Raw genomic sequence first — 17,758 nt, forward strand, 5'->3', positions numbered from 1 at the left:
CAAAAATGGAGGAAAAAGCAGAAAAAAAAATCAATAGAAAGGCCATCAGGACCAGGAGCCTTGGATTTTTGTAAGGTTCTGATGGCATCTGTTATTTCCTGGAGAGTAATATCAACTTCCAATAGATCAAATTGATCAGGTAAAGATTGGGGGGGGGGGGGTGGTAGGTAGACCATTAAAAAAGGTGTGCATATTTTGTTCTGAGGGGAAAGTGTAATCAGAGTACAATAACTGGTAATATTCTTGAAAAACGGTAGAAATATCTGTATCAGAGGAAGCCATTTTGTTGGTATGCTCATTTAGAATGGGACCGATATTTTTATGTTCAGATTCGATTTTTAAAAATTGGCCAGCATCTTTCCTGTTTTGACCTCCGTGATATATAGATTTGACGTCGGCATCATCAGTGGCAAGTTTGTTAAGAGCAGACTTGACTTTAATTAACTTGTGTAATACCGAAAAGGATTTAGATGAAAAGTAAATATGTTTCAATGCTTTAAGTTGTTGTACTAAAGTAGTATATTTGGCATGGTTGGTTTTTTTCTTTCTTGATGTGTAGGCTATAGTGAAGGCACAAAACGAGGCCTTAAAGACATCCCAAGTATTAGGTACAGGTGTGTTCGAAGGTTGATTGATTTAAAAGAAATTGTTAATAAAGGTAGTAGCTTCAGATAAGAAGTTATTATCGGATAGAAGAAAGTTATTTAATTTACTCTGACCAGTTTTAGGATTGTTCAGAGAAAGGTCAAATGAAGAAAAAACAGGAGCATGGTCAGGAATAAAAATAGAGCCAATCTCTGATGATTGGATGGAGGAAAGTAGAGGTTTACTAGCCAGAATATAAACCATTCTGGAACGAGTATGGTGGACATTGGAGGAAAAATGTGAATTCAAAAGAGTCAGGATTACAAGTTTTCCAAACATAAAAAAATGGACGGGTTGCAACGGCAGATTGAAATGGTTTGTGAAATTTGTCAGGATTAAATTTACATTTAGATTGTCTGTCTATAAATGAGTCTAACTACTGATGGAATTCTCCTGCAACAATGATGTCAGGGTTCCCTAGGGAGGATAATAAAATCTTGATGATGTTCCAGAAATTGGGATCCGGTTTAACAGGACCATAAATATTAAATAAAAAGATTTCCCTGTTATGAATGAAAATCTTGGCGCTTACCCAACGTCCATCATTATCACATTGAGTTGATCAAATTTGTACATGCAACAATTTATGAAAAAGAATAGCAACACCACCTATATTACTTGGCCTACCCATTTCATTTGATATTTTAGAGATTCTACATCATTATAAGGAGTTTCTTGCAAAAAAGAAACGTGCGTTTAATCTGGACAAGTGAGAGTGTACCTTTTGTCTTTTGACAGGATGTACCAGACCACGAACATTCCACAAGACAACGTTACACATATTGGGGAGTGGGATGAGAGATACAGGGATAAAGGTGATACGCGGCATAACACTGCCGCAACCAGAAAAACACAATTTATTCAAAAAATATGTAACACGATGTAACCAGAACAAATAAAGAAAAAAACATTCATCATGCGGTATAAAAAAAGAGATTGAAGAACTAGGAGAATAGGAAGAAAGAGTGATAGTAAGAAAAAGAGATAGACCAAGGAAAGAGATCCAGATCTAAGATGAAGAGTAGAAAAGATATGCATGGGAAGAGATCCAGATCTAAGATGAAGAGTAGAAAAGATATGCATGGGACGTATCAGCACCGAGAGCAAGAAGAACGGCAGAGGAAAAGAAACTAAGACATAAATGAGATAACAGCCATATAGAAACAATATAGAAAGGAGTAAAGAGAGTATGAAAGTAACAAGAATTAGTTAGAATAATTTAGGAGCGCTGGGAAGAAGTATCCACAGAGTGTGGCGATATACTTTGGGGAAAGGATTTTAGTTTGGATTGTCAAAGGAGCGTGTAGTGCCCTCATGAGCAATTTTACTTAAACATGGATGTAAAATGCCATAACGAATATGTAATTGTCTCATTAGTGGACGAAGAGCAAGAAATTATTTTCCTTCTGGCATTGGTGGTATTAGAGAGATCTTGAGGTAGATAAATGGTGTGGCCAGACCATGCAAGATGACATTTCACTTTTGCTGCCTTCAGCACAAGGATGACATCTGTAAATTCCAAGAATAACATTATAATTCCTCTGGGTCTCTGGTAGAATGAGGTTGTAAATGACCAAGACGGTGTGCACGTTGAATGTTCAGTGGCGGATCATCTTGAAGGTCCAAAAGCTCAGGCAGGAACTTCTTCAAGAAGAGAAGAAGGTCCGGGCCGTCCAAATTTTTGTTGGGCCAGATAGACAAAGGTTATTACGTCTATTTCGATTTTCAAGATCCTCGGTATGCAGCTTGAGTCTTTGGATCTCTTTCTCCAAGATAGAAATCTTGGTAGTTGCATCATGTAAATCACTTTACAGTTTCTCATTTGTAGCAGACATGAAGGGTTTTAATCCCTTCACCTCGTCAAGAATAGAATCAAGAACAGGGTTGTGTGATGACAGAATGGACGAGAGGGGGGTCATTTTTCACCCACTTGGGATTTGTGCCAGATGATGAAGGCTTAGCAGAGGATAAAATATCACTGGCCATTGTAGCGTGATGAAGAGGATGATGTGTTATTTTTGGTGAGCCTGCCCATAAGCTGTATGAACAGCACATAGAAGTATGCCTATATGAAGGAAAAATATGTATCAGCTGGCGTCCAGTATCCAGAGCGAAAAAAATACTCAAAAAGAAAACTCATAAACCCAGCATGTGATAAAAGTGGCAATGTCTATGTAAAAACAATACTGTATGAATACAACAGAAAAGAAAAGAAAGAAAAAGCTTTTTTAAATGGCATTTATGAAGTAAAAAAACAAACATTAGATAGATAAAATGCCATAAAAGCACAGCAAATATGCAGTATAGAGAATAGTGCTACAGAAAAGCATACAGGAAGAGGGAAAAAAACATTCCCAGGCGTTAATTGATAAAACGCCTGTATTTCCTCGGCTAGAAGCCATGGGACGTAAGCGGCAGGATTATATAACGGCAGCCACCTGCGTCTGAGGAGAGAAACTCAAGGCCGGGGCTCCGGGTCAAAGAAGTGTGCAGAGGAAGTCTGGGCAGCTCTAAATGCCACTCCGACCATTGAGGGCATCATGAGAAAGAGTGCAGCTGCCCCAAAACACAATTAGAAAAGGCTGCAGATAGAAGAAAGCTTGGCGCTCGAGTGGAGCTCAGCCGAATGCCATCCTCTTCGGAGTGCAGACCAAGCCCCCTCCTGAAATCCTTTCTTATGCAGCCTTTAATACTCGCAAGGCAAAAGCTATAGTTAAAAATAATTGCTGACCCCCCTCAATTCCTAATTCTTGTTTACTTTAGCAAAAGCTACAAAACTGCCTTACAGACGTGTGTTCCGTATGTCTTGCTCCAAACTTTCAAAGTGAGATTCAATCTTGTCTGCAAATTGCAGGATACGTTGAACACAATAATCAATAAAACCTCAGAGTTGCCGTAGATCATCCCTGTCTTCCAAAACCAGAGCTTTAGCAACTGATATCAACAAGCTTCCTTCTGGTTTAATGCCCCCTGCTGAATTAATATGCTGCAATTACATTACAAAACACACCTTAATCTGGCTATTATCTTAACCGATGGCTGAGCCACTCTACACCAACACCTCAAGCACCTCCTTTACCCTGCAGCAATGCTCTTGTCATCCCTACCACACACCAATTTGTCATCCTGGAAGAATATTACACCCGTGTACCGTCAAACCATCTGTGCTTGACGCTCTGAAGCTTGGTTTAATGACAAGGTCAACCCCAAAAGCATAATTGGAACTGGTACACTCAGAAGGGAACTGGTATTCTCAAAAGAATACAAGGTGACAAACTCTGATTTGTACTCTGGATATTACCAGTATTCCGCTCAAACATTGAAAACTACTCTGCATGATCCTTATTACTGAAATTTCAATGATGTTGGGCACCAATGACCATCCTCTCAGTTGCTTTTATTTATATGTTTTAAAAAACATGAAAGTCTTTGTGCTGACCTTGCAAGTAGCCACCATCCAACTAGTGCCAAATGCTTCTGGTTCCTTGGTGACTCCTAGTTTCAGTAATCTTTTCAACCCTGCCTTCAGTTTCTCGTGTACTGTTACATGTATATTGCACAGTTTATGACCTACAGTTATAGCTGATTCTTTTATTGCCATATTTTGACAAAACTGTTTTGTTCTACCTAAATTGATTTTAAACACATACATCGGTCAGTGGTCTCACCTCACCTACTTCTCTACTTAAAGTTTGGTTCCTGAAAACGAAGTGCTCATACAAGCACCAGTGGACTGTTAATGCACTGCACAGATAAGTGATCCTCTATACACTGGCAGTCCTTCCACATTTAGCTGTATAATGAAGCACCTGTTTCTTTTAGATAAGTGATTATTCATTTGTAGAAGTCTTCTAGAGCCTTTACAGAGCATCCACAGACCATGAAGCTTATTGCAACAAATATAGATGTAACACATAGAAGATCCATTAATATTTGGTGAAGATTCATTGCAGGAAGCCCTCATCAAATCCAGCCATTGGTAGCACACCAACAAAATTAACTAAAATGTGATTAGCACTGTTTTGAAGGGAACATTCTACTCTACTCCACATGTAAGGATTCATACACATTACAGCACCAGTCCAGAATTGGTTGTTCTTAGGAACTCACTTTCTCTTTACCTTTTCAGGGGTCGAGTTTGGTGCCCGAATGATAACCATTGAGGGAAAATCCATCAAGCTACAGGTCTGGGACACGGTGAGAAGGGGAACATTTGACTATCCTTGCGGGCCCACTCATCTCTCACCAGGTCATTCTCATCAGCCTCTCTGTCCTACTGTCTCAACCTTGTTATGCTGCACCCACAACCTGATCACAACCACCCTTGCTGAACTGGATGAGTGCCCAAGTATGCCAACGCCCACTGACACACTGGAAGACCTGCCATTTTAGGCAGGGGCGTAACACAGGGCCGCTGCGGGGGGCCCCGCATGTGCCCTTACTCTGGAGGGGGCACCCCATCCACTTCCAAAGCCTACATGCAAAGGCTGCAGTAAACACGGCAGCTGCACGGGATGGGACTCTCAACACAGTGAAAGTCACACATAACAAACGTGCACAATCAATGGTTGTTGGCAGAGAAATGAAATGAAATGAAATGAAATGAAATGAAAGAGGCATTTGTAAAGCGCATGGCTACCCTAGGGCCTCCCAGCGCTGAGAACCAGGTGTACAGAACGCTGACTGCTTATGCGCTGGGGAAAAGATGCGTCTTCAGTAGTTTCCGGAAGGGTAGGTATTCTTCCTCCATACGAATGGAGTGTGGGAGGATATTCCAAGTCTTTGATGCAACGTAGGAAAAAGAGCGACCTCCGCATCTGGATCTAAGGATTCTCGGGACCATAGCCAGGTGTTTACTACCAGAGCGAAGGTGTCTATTGGGATGGTATGGGGAAACTATCTTTTGAAGGATTGGAGGGCCATTCTTGGTCAGGACCTTATGCGTAATACATAGGGCCTTGAATTTGATTCTTTCAGAGATCGGAAGCCAGTGCAATTGTCTGATTGCTCCTTTAGCTGATTCTCTCCGTGGGATTTGTAGGAGGATTCTTGCTGCACAGTTCTGGACCTTCTGCAAAATGCTTATTGTAGATAGGGGAGCTCCTAGATATAAGGCATTAGCGTAGTCCAGGCGTGACAGAACCAATGCTTGAAGGAGCAGTTTTTTTGCATGGAATGGGAGAAGAGGAAGGATCTTTCTAGCTGTTTTCATGATCCCGAAACAGCACCCAGCAACCTTGTTGGCCTGTGTCTTCATATCCAATTTTTCGTCCAACCACACTCCTAGACTCTTAATGTGGTTTTTAGGAGTGGGTGGGGATCCCATGCAGCTGGGCCAGGCCAGGAACAGTTCTGGGGGCAAGGGCTTTCCCAGCAGCATAAGTTCTGTTTTTGCTCCATTCAGTTGGAGGCAGGACTGTTTCATCCAGGCTGATATTTCCTCAAGGCATCTCGAGAGATTGCATTGTGGCTGTCCAAGATTTTTGAGAGAAACAATCAGCTGAGTGTCATCGGCATACATCACTATTTGTATGCCGAATGCCTCCACAATTTTGGCTAGAGGACTCATATAAATGTTAAAAAGAGTAGGGCTAAGAGAGGAGCCCTGGGGCACTCCACTCTTCAGGGGTATCTTCCCAGAGGACACGTTCTCCTCGAAAACCTGGAAAGTGCGACCTTCTAGAAAGGAGGCTAGCCAACTCAGTGCTAAACCAGTCACCCCCATCTCGAAGCACCTTGAAATCAAGGTTTGATGGTTGACGGTATCGAATGCTGCACTGAGGTCAAGGAGGATCAGTGCAGCTGATCCTCCTGAGTCCATAATTTTCCTTGTCTCCTCCAGTACTGCGACCAGGGCAGTTTCCGTACCTTGGAGAGCTCTAAAGCCGGTCTGAGTACGGTGCAGGCAGTTATATTCCTCCAGATAGGAGGAGAGGGTAGTGTTAACATGCTTCTCTGCAATTTTAGCTATTCCCGGGAGCAGAGAAATAGGGCGATAGTTAGCCATTAATTCCGGATCCGATCCTGGTTTTTTTAACAGGGCTTTCACCATGGCTTCCTTCCATAGTGCGGGGACTGTGCCTGCTGCCAAAGAGGAGTTGATCAGTGTAGCGATGACAGGAGCTATTTCTAGGGCAACCTTCTGTAGCACAGTGGGAGGCGCCTGGTCATTTGGGGAACCTGATTTTAGTTTATTGAGTATAGACACCACTATGTCTGCGTTTAAGGGCGGGAAGAATTCCAAACTTTGATCTCGACGGCCTCTATTTTCCACCGTTGAGAGGTCACGATTAAAGTTATCGACGGTCGAGAAGGCTGAGTAGATCGCCTGAACCTTATCGTGAAAGAATTCTGCTAGATTGTTACATCGCCCTTGTAAATCAGTCGGTGTCAATGATATTACGGGAGGGGAGGTCAGGGCTTTAAATATTTTAAAGATTTCTCTGGGTGCATTGGGCGCAGATGGAATTTTTGCCTCATAAAACGTAGATTGGGCTTTGGAGATCTTTGTTTTATACAGTTTTAATGCATCACGATAAATTTTCTTTTTCTGAGGTGAAAAATCTTTCCTCCAGTGCCTCTCGAGCACCTTGCAGTTCCGTTTTAGGTCTCTTAGCTCCATGGTAAACCATGCCACTTTTTTTGTGCCTTTTTTGATGTCTTTAAGTTTTATCGGGGCAAGTACATCCAATGAATTTTTAATCCATTGATTAAATTGTAGGTTAGCAATTTCGGGGTCAGATTCAAGACTGGGGCGTGTTTCTTTAAGAATGGCAACCCATTCCTCTCTGGAGATACTTGACCATCTCCGGTTCGGGATTTTGGTGTGGCTTTCGACCTTCCTGCTCACGGAGGTCAGCCAAGAGAACGAAATTAAATGGTGGTCCGTCCAAGGGAGCGGCAGGGGATCCTCCATTTGGAGGTGGATATTGGAAAAGATTGGATCCAACAGGTGTCCCTTGACATGGGTAGGGCCCATCACTTTCTGGGACAGCAGTAAGACCTCTAATGCGTCAGTTACTTCCTCCACATAGGTGGCCGAGCGGGTTTCGAGATGTAGGTTAAGGTCTCCCAACACAGTGTAATTAGGCAAGGAACTGACCGATGTGGAAATATTCTCCACCAAGTCCCCAATAAAGGATCCTATAGCTCCTGGGGGTCGGTATATTAGCATGCCTGAAAAAGTACATGTGGGAGATAACTTGATAGAAAAGGAGCAGCTTTCGCAATCCCGGATAAGTCCATCCGAGATTCGGCAGCCTAAGAACTCCTTGTGAATAATGGCAAGTCCACCTCCTCGGCCACTGCATCGATCTTGCCTCTGGATGGAGTAGCCTTGGGGGAGCGCCTGGACAACCGAAGGATTAGACCAATCCGTAAGCCAGGTCTCAGTAAGAAATATTACGTCTGGTCTGGTCTCCTCTAGAAGTAGTCTAATTTCTAGCGAATGCTTAGGTAGAGAACGACAGTTTACCAACTTCATATTGAAGTTGGTTTTTAGGGGGCAGGTCTTATCTGTCTGATCTTCAAATTTCAGGGCAAACTTACAATTTGTACATTTACTCTGTTCAAAGGGAGGGCCCAAGCAGTGATGACACTTGTCCATGCCCCGGAGTTTCTTCAGTTGGTCAGCTGAATATGAGTGCAGACTTATGGTTGCAGGGGCAGGGGAAATGGCCTCTGGTCTCGGTCGGGCGCAGACGGGCTTGCGCCAGCGGCGCGCCCGCTGCGCGCGTCCGCTGCGCGTTCGCCACATCCGCCCCTTTTGACCGAGGACGTGCAAGCTGTCAGCGCCAACTGCACCGCTAACCCCCTCCTCCCAAGATGTCAGCCGCCCAGTCGCCCCCGGAGTATTGAACACAACTCCGTTTCTGTCCCCACGCTAGATGCCCCAACTGTCCAACAATTCAATGAAGGTGAGGAGTGCAAATAGCAAGTTTAAAAACAATTCAAGTGTTTTTAAAAGTCGATGTTTAAGAACAAAGTTAAAACGATGTTTTTTTAAAATAGCAGGTTAACACAATAGAACGCACAGCTTACAGACGCACAGCTTCCTTTACTGCCGCCTGGTTCAAGTGCGCGCTCGCCACATCCGCCCCTTTTGACCGAGGACGTGCAAGCTGTCAGCGCCAACTGCACCGCTAACCCCCTCCTCCCAAGATGTCAGCCGCCCAGTCGCCCCCGGAGTATTGAACACAACTCCGTTTCTGTCCCCACGCTAGATGCCCCAACTGTCCAACAATTCAATGAAGGTGAGGAGTGCAAATAGCAAGTTTAAAAACAATTAAAGTGTTTTTAAAAGTCGATGTTTAAGAACAAAGTTAAAACGATGTTTTTTTTAAAATAGCAGGTTAACAAAATAGAACGCACAGCTTACAGACGCACATCTTCCTTTACTGCCGCCTGGTTCAAGTGCGCGCTCGCCACATCCGCCCCTTTTGACCGAGGACGTGCAAGCTGTCAGCGCCAACTGCACCGCTAACCCCCTCCTCCCAAGATGTCAGCCGCCCAGTCGCCCCCGGAGTATTGAACACAACTCCGTTTCTGTCCCCACGCTAGATGCCCCAACTGTCCAACAATTCAATGAAGGTGAGGAGTGCAAATAGCAAGTTTAAAAACAATTCAAGTGTTTTTAAAAGTCGATGTTTAAGAACAAAGTTAAAACGATGTTTTTTTAAAATAGCAGGTTAACACAATAGAACGCACAGCTTACAGACGCACAGCTTCCTTTACTGCCGCCTGGTTCAAGTGCGCGCTCGCCACATCCGCCCCTTTTGACCGAGGACGTGCAAGCTGTCAGCGCCAACTGCACCGCTAACCCCCTCCTCCCAAGATGTCAGCCGCCCAGTCGCCCCCGGAGTATTGAACACAACTCCGTTTCTGTCCCCACGCTAGATGCCCCAACTGTCCAACAATTCAATGAAGGTGAGGAGTGCAAATAGCAAGTTTAAAAACAATTCAAGTGTTTTTAAAAGTCGATGTTTAAGAACAAAGTTAAAACGATGTTTTTTTAAAATAGCAGGTTAACACAATAGAACGCACAGCTTACAGATGCACAGCTTCCTTTACTGCCGCCTGGTTCAAGTGCGCGCTCGCCACATCCGCCCCTTTTGACCGAGGACGTGCAAGCTGTCAGCGCCAACTGCACCGCTAACCCCCTCCTCCCAAGATGTCAGCCGCCCAGTCGCCCCCGGAGTATTGAACACAACTCCGTTTCTGTCCCCACGCTAGATGCCCCAACTGTCCAACAATTCAATGAAGGTGAGGAGTGCAAATAGCAAGTTTAAAAACAATTCAAGTGTTTTTAAAAGTCGATGTTTAAGAACAAAGTTAAAACGATGTTTTTTTAAAATAGCAGGTTAACACAATAGAACGCACAGCTTACAGACGCACAGCTTCCTTTACTGCCGCCTGGTTCCCTCGGAAGTGCTGTATCTGTGTCCGCGGCTAGTATTGGAGAAGGCCCTCGGTAAAACGTCCCTCCATGTCTCTTTATATCAGTGAGGATGGTAACACCTGCAGAGCCCCGGGTGAGAGAGAGGAAAGGCAACACAGGGAAGGACAAAGGTAAACGAGAAATAGATCCTTACAAGGCACATTAGAGAGGGGGAGAAAGAGACAGAGAACTGCGAGGCAGATGCGGGAGGAGACAGATGTGAGACAGAAACAGGCGAGAGACAGCTGCCAGAATGAGAGTAGAGAGGTAATAAAGAAGCAGGCAGGTGAGAAAGGGACAGGGTAGAGAGACAGAAGAGACAGGTGTGTGAGTGATAGGTGAAACACCATGGGTGCGTTAGAGGGGAGGCCAGTTAAAAAGGTACAATAGAAACTGTGAGAAGAAAAGAGAGAGAGAAAGAGTGAGTGAGATTGGGGCTGGGGTTGGTAAAGAGACAGCCATGTTATAAAGGACAACTGAGGAAAACAGGGTGGAGGAGACAGATGTGAGAGAGATAGCAGACAAGTGAGAGACAGTTAAAGATAGAATGGGAGAGAAGTGATCGAGCTAGAACAGTAAGAAAGAAAGACAGTTGAGAAAGAGAGAGACCGTTGTTGGGAGGAAGATAAGTTAAACACAGCTGAGAGATATGGAAGAAGAGATTTGTGTGGGAGAGGTGATAAAGATATAGAGGCAAATGGGAAAGAGACAGCTTGAAGGACACGCAGCTAGGGGCATGGGAGAGGGAGAAGGGCTGGGCGGGGAAGACAGGTGAGCGGGATAGATTGGGTGATTAAGAGAGAGAAGTGAAAAAAGGACTGCAGAGTAGATAAGAGAAACCAAGATAGGGAGGAGACAGACGTTTGAGACAGATGAAAAGAGGTGAAAGACAACTCAGAGAGGTAAATATGGTAGCAGATGAGAAGGTTATAAAGAGACAGCCAAGAAAGCAATAGGCTTGAGAGAGCATAAGTAGTCACAAAAGAGAGCAATGAGAAAGAGACATACAGGTTAGAGAGAGAGGTGAGAAAGGGAAAAGCTAAAAGAGGCGATTAAGCGACAGACAGGTGAGTATGGGGCTGCAGAGAGAGAGAGAAAGAGGGGAGAAGGGATGGTGGACAAACTGAGGGAGAGACAGAGAGTGGGGAGATAGGAGAGAGCATGGTGATAGAGACAAATTAGAAAGAGGAGAGAGGGGGTGGAGTGGGTAGAAATAGCTAGTTGATAAAGGGACATGCATGATATAAAGAAACCGGTATGGAGAAGAGGTAGAAAAGAGGTAATTAAATTATAATTATGTGTGAGCGATAGCTGAGCAAGAGTGGGGAGAAGGGTGAAAGAGGTAATAAATAGACATATATGTAATCAAGAAATAACTGATAGGGAAAGTTAGCAGTGAGGATAAAGAGACATTTGAAAGAGAGGGAGAGTTGAGAGAAGAAAATAGGTGACAGAGACGAGTAATATGGAAGGGGGAAAAGACAGACAACGCAGTAGAGAAAAGATGACAAAAAAAATCCCGGAAGAAAGGGCAGAGGGGAGGAGTAAGTTAAAAGACAGAGAAAGGGAGGGGAGAATCATAGGACATGGAAGACGTTGAGGAGAGAGTAAACAGAGGCCGCATGAGTTAGATTATTAGTAGGAGAAGACACAAATGGGTAGAATAGCTATGGGAAGGGAAAACCTGCAGAGGAGTAGAACACAAACGAGAAAAGTGAGCATGTCCTATTGCAAATATAGATTAACATTCTGGTGTTCTAATATGGAGAATGTGTATGTATGTAGAGCGTTGGCCACTGCACTGAGAACAGCATCACCCGGTAGAGCAGTAACTTATCCTTAGCTATACATTTTCTTGAAATGGCTGTTTTTTAACATTTTCTCAGTTTCCTAGTTATCCGAAGGCAATATGTAACATAGGGAAACCACGAAGATGGCAATGAAGGCTCCACTGTAATGACTTTTACAGTATCTCAGAGAGATAGGTGTCATTGGAACTGAAAATCTCAAATTTCTTCAGGGGCAGTACCTTCTAATGACTTTTTAAGGCACAAAACGCCTTTGTAATAAATAGCTCTATGGGCCAGACATAGTACCCTTAATTCTATGGAGCAAAACATAATGTGGATTCTTCACTCTGTAAATCAATCACATAGTTTGGTCTTGAGCCATCTGAAACATGTAAATCTGTCCAGCAGTTATCTTGACAAGAAGGACACTGTCATAGTGCATACTAAATAAAATGGTAACTCTCATAAATGGAGCCCTTTTCACTGAGCCCAAGAATGGAAGAAGATTTCTGGCCAGCCTGGACTAAACCTTTCACTTCTGTCCTAATTTTGGGAACTAAAGAGAGTTGATGGCCAGTATAGAGACTCCGGTTCTTAACGGCAGAGCTGGTTCATGATGCTGCCATAAGGAACCCCGACCAAGAAAACAGAGACTAAGATCGAATAGCCACTCCATTTTGTGACATTTCATTTTGTCTGCCACTGAAAGTTGGTTTACTTACTCTCATCCCCTAAAGAAGCTGTTATTTGCTCTCTCTCTATTGTCAGACATGAGAGGATAGAATACAACAACCTTCACTCTAAAATAGCGCATGCCTCCTGATTTAGAAGAAGAGGCAGCACCAAGCCTCAGGATGATGGCAGTCTAATTTCTGCCCTTCAAGATTGAGTCTTCGAACTTGCCACTACAAATGGTTCTGGAATGAAATGGTAATCAGTAGTAGAGTTAACCAGCTGTAGACTAGCCAGAGATGGCCAAGAAACCAGAAGCCTGGAGTGGCACACTGCTAGTTGAAATTCTGATCTGAAAATAGCTGGTAATAAAGGTATCTGTCTGACCCGGGCTGAATAGAGTAGGCAAGTAAAAAAGTAGCTCAGTGGCACTGAAAAGGCAAAGAGGACCATTTGGAACTTAAAGACTGTAGGAATTCTGGAAGAGTGAGAGAGTACATGCTAAGGGGTAGGCAAGGAGAAGAACGTGGAGCAGTGGTGAGCAGGAGGATGCATAGATGAGCTGGAGAGGTTCTGTACTGCAACAAAACACTGTGGAACACTGACAGTTGGAGCTAAACTCCTTTTTAAGTGTACTGATACTTGAGCATGTTCAAGTGATCAGAGGTTTCTTAAAGGCATTTGCTGTATTCAGTTTACTGACATGCAAGACAACAGCTAATGCTGTGCTTGGTTTGGTTGTTGATGCTGGCTCTTGGATGAAGGCAATTATTCCATGATTAAATCTTGCCACTCAGAGGCCACAATCTCTGTGAGCGATTAAGAATGTGGGAATACAGCCTGGCAACTACCTTCCTCCAGATGAAACCTTATTTGGGTGTCATATTTAGTGCTGAAAGTTCAGTCTAGTTGGAAGTCCAGACATATATCCTTTAAAAAACAAAGGATAAACTGCAGAACCTTGTGTTAAGTAAAACTTACAAACATGCTGCTGGATCATTTCATGTACCACTTCCTCCAACACATGGTCAATACTGGCAAATAAGAACTTGGTCTAAAATTGTCAGTCATCCGTGGGCAGACATTCTTTTTTGAAGGTGAGGATTCACAACAGCTATTTTAATCTATTGTGAGACCACACCCTCTTGCCATACCATGGGCAGATACCACAACATGCTGCTGGGCAGGAACCCAACAGTGCCTCATCCAGTGAGATAGGGAGGAAAACAAATGAATTCCTGACTAGATAATATTCATATTTTGTGCTGGATTATAATGATCTTGTGTTGAAAAGCAAGAGTCCCAGTTGGTCACCAAACTTTGTGAAGGCAATGCCATCAGGAAGAGGCCGGATAGATGAGTAAGCTAACGGAACCCCTAGCAGCACGATGTTATGGCTTCCATTATTGTAGTAATATAATACATATGTTTGCCTTTTCCACTTCCTAATGGAGCTGTAGGTGCGTCCTACAGCAAGCTCTGTCTTCCTCAAATTCACTCTTCCTCCACCTTCTTTCTGCTGTTCTACACATCTCCCTTTGGTGATAAATGGACAAACTAAACAAGGGTTTAGACTTATGCCTATCAGATAGACTGGCTGTCTCAGACAGAGGCACCATCTTCAAACACGTGTTTATGGTTTAATAAAAAGCCTCAAGTGTTCTGCCTACCATGTCCCCAAATCCTGAAACAAAGTATTGAGCTTACCAGTTGTAAGACCTGGGGTCACCGGGCCCTAAGGGGGTAACGTGACTCGAGCGGGTGGGCACCCGAAGGCTTAAGTGTAAAGCGACCACACAACACACACATCCCCTGAAGCAGGAAACGCACACAATAATGGACGCCACACAGTAGGTTCAATGAAAATCAATCAAGTTTATCTAAGCAGTTAGATGCAAATGCAGTTCATGAGATGGCAATGGGCATTACTTGAATACATTAGTGTTAGATTCACCAGCAATTCATTATGATGCACTAGGCAGTACCTGAATACATTAGCGTCAGATTCACCAGCAATTCATTATGATGCAATAGGCAGTAACTGACGAACCTGGGGGAGCGGTAAACCCAGCGGTTAACCAGCACGCTGCGCCCCTCCCACCACTAGCGTTTCAGGGCACCACTTGCGGGTTTACCGCTACTCGTGACACCGTTGGCGCTTCAGAGCAAAACTGGAGATCACAGCGCTACACGGGATAGTCAAGCATTAAGCACTTCAGAGCAGAACGTGAGGACACAGCGCTACTCGTAATAAGCAAGCATTGAGCACTTCAGGGCAGAACTTAAGAACACAGCGCTACTCGCAATAATCAGCATTAAGCACTTCAGAGTAGAACTGAAGAACACAGCACTACTCGTAATAATCAGCATTAAGCACTTCAGAGTAGAACTTAAGAACACAGCGCTACTCGTAATAATCAGCATTAAGCACTTCAGAGTAGAACTTAAGAACACAGCGCTACTCGTAATAATCAGTCCGTAAGCGCTTCAGAGCAGAACTTAAGAACACAGCGCTACTCGTAATAATCAAGCATCAAGCACTTCAGAGTAGAACTTAAGAACACAGCGCTACTCGTAATGATCAGGCCTTAAGCACAAGGTCCCCTGTACGCGGCAGTCACGAAGCAAGGGGGCAATCCCACGGAGGGGAATCAGGGTCTCCGATGCAAGGGGGGAATCCCACGGAGGGGAACCAGAGTCTCAGAGTGCGGTGCCGCTCCTGATCGACAGGGGGCGCACCGGGCCCTCCACCAACCTCCCGGGGAGCAGGGGGGTGAGTCCCAGGCCTCTGCACGGCCACGCTACCTCCCAGCCCCCGGGGGTTACCTTGATCTCGGCGTCCTTGGGGTCGGGCAGTCGCTCGGGGGTTCTTCACCTCGTCGGGTCCCGCAGACAGTGCGCTCAGCGGCAGGGGCGGTGATGCGCAGTCCGCCCTCGTCACGTGGGTGCCGGAGCCGGCTTCACGGCCTCTCACGACTCCTGCAGACGCTGCGACGGCAGCGACGGGGCCCCGGGCTTCTCCGCAGGCCCCGTGTCCATGGGGGTCACAAATTAAGCGGGGGCGACGGCGAGCTCAGCGCCCGATGGGGGACTGACTCGGCGGGATCCCAGGCAAGGTCGGGGAGCGCGGGGGTCAAAGCGCTAGTACCTGGTTGATAGTCCAGCAGTTACTTTCAGCTTAGGTTTCAATAGGGAGCTTCAGCCTTAGGTTTCCGCATTCAGTTTCAGCATGAAGTTCCAACGTTTAGTTTCAGCATTCAGTTTCAGCATGAAGTTCCAGCGTTTAATTTCAGCATTCAGTTTCAGCATGAAGTTCCAGCAATCTTAATGGCGCAGATGTCTCTGGCGCCCTTAGGGATTCTGTTTCTTGGGGGTAGGGATTGAGTTGGTGACTAGTTCCTTCCTAGTCAGGTCTGGCAGATGGCCCCTGGGTCCTCCTACCGCTGGGCTAGATCAGTGGGCTGTACAGGATCCCTCACTCACTTAAAAGGCAGTACCTAAGTCCTGTCACTTTCAGAGGCATAAGTCCCTGGCTAGGCCCTACCGTCTACACTCCTGCGTGGATCCTCCAGGTCTGCTTTACCCCAATCGGCCAACTGACTAGAAAATGTTCCCTCCCTCTGTTAAGTAGCCCTAGGTCAGGTGACCTCTATCCAAGGCGGCAAAAGTAAAAACCCCACCTCCCTTCTAGAAGGTTCCAGCACATTCCAGGAGCTTCCCCATTCTACCCATGGGACAAAAAAGGCGGGCTGGTGTCGCAACATTGTTGTGGGGTTCCAGCCAGCTCCTGGCAGCTAGGGTGCTACTAGAAAGACCACTCTGCAGTAGCAGGGGCCTGTGGCAGCCATCTTGGGAGAAGGGAGCACCTGCACCTTAACACTGATTGGCAATGAAAAGGCGCCCGGAGACCTAAGTCCAACATAAAAATGAGGGTGGAAAAAATGAGGCACGACCAAAAATAGAGGGGGAGACCACCCTAGGGCTGACAGGTCTAACACGCGTCCCCCCCAGCCGAAAGAGGGGAGAGCTACCCAACCTCTAGGGAGTTCTCATCGCTAAGGCGGAAAAACCTGGAGAGACCGTCAGCATTGGCGTGGTCAACTCCGGGCCGATGTTCCACCCGAAAGTCCATCCCCTGTAGGGAAATGGACCACCTCAACAACTTGGGGTTTTCGCCTCTCATCTGCATGAGCCAGCGAAGGGGGCGGTGGTCGGTCTGAATTAGGAAGTAAGATCCAAAGAGGTATGGCCTCAACTTCTTCAGCGCCCAGACCACCGCGAAGGCTTCTCTCTCAATGGTGCTCCATCGCTGTTCCTGAGGGAGGAGTCTTCTGGAGATGAAGGCCACAGGTTGATCTTGGCCCTCGGTGTTGAGTTGCGAGAGCACCGCACCTATGCCGTGCTCTGAGGCGTCCGTCTGTACAATGAATTCCTTACTGAAATCTGGAGTTGCGAGTACTGGAGCGGTACACATCGCATGTTTCAGCGTTTCAAATGCCTCCTGGCAAGCAGCTGTCCATATGACCTTGCGAGGTTGCTTCTTAGATGTCAATTCTGTCAAGGGGGTTACGATGGTACCATATCCCTTGACAAACCGGCGGTAATACCCAGTGAGGCCGAGGAAAGCTCGGACCTCTGTTTGGGTCTTGGGGGGCTCCCAAGCCAAGATGGTCTCTATTTTGGCCTGGAGGGGTTGCACCTTACCTCCGCCCACCAGGTGTCCCAGGTACACGACAGATCCCGGGGGCAACGGCGAGCTCAGCGCTCAGCGCCCGATGGGGGGACTGACTCGGGGGGATCCCAGGCAAGGTCGGGGAGCACGGGGGTCACAGCGCTAGTACCTGGTTGATCCCCCAACAGTCCAGCAGTTACTTTCAGCTTAGGTTTTAATAGGAGCTTCAGCCTTAGGTTTCAGCATTCAGTTTCAGCATGAAGTTCCAGCGTTTAGCTTCAGCATTCAGTTTCAGCATGAAATTCCAGCGTTTAATTTCAGCATTCAGTTTCAGCATGAAGTTCCAGCAATCTTAATGGCGCAGATGTCTCTGGCGCCCTTAGGGATTCTGTTTCTTGGGGGTAGGGATTGAGTTGGTGACTAGTTCCTTCCTAGTCAGGTCTGGCAGATGGCCCCTGGGTTCTCCTACCGCTGGGCTAGATCAGTGGGCTGTACAGGATCCCTCACTCACTTAAAAGGCAGTACCTAAGTCCTGTCACTTTC

At 45.7% G+C, this 17,758-nt stretch overlaps 1 pseudogene; it reads left to right on the forward strand.

Moving 5' to 3' along the window:
* Nucleotides 1-2,214: 2,214 nt before the first annotated feature.
* Nucleotides 2,215-17,758, forward strand: part of LOC146871822 (ras-related protein Rab-2A-like) — a 31,016-nt pseudogene continuing 15,472 nt past the window's right edge.

Source organism: Triturus cristatus, chromosome 1_1 (assembly GCF_964204655.1).
Source record: "Triturus cristatus chromosome 1_1, aTriCri1.1, whole genome shotgun sequence".
Lineage (NCBI taxonomy): Eukaryota > Metazoa > Chordata > Amphibia > Caudata > Salamandridae > Triturus > Triturus cristatus.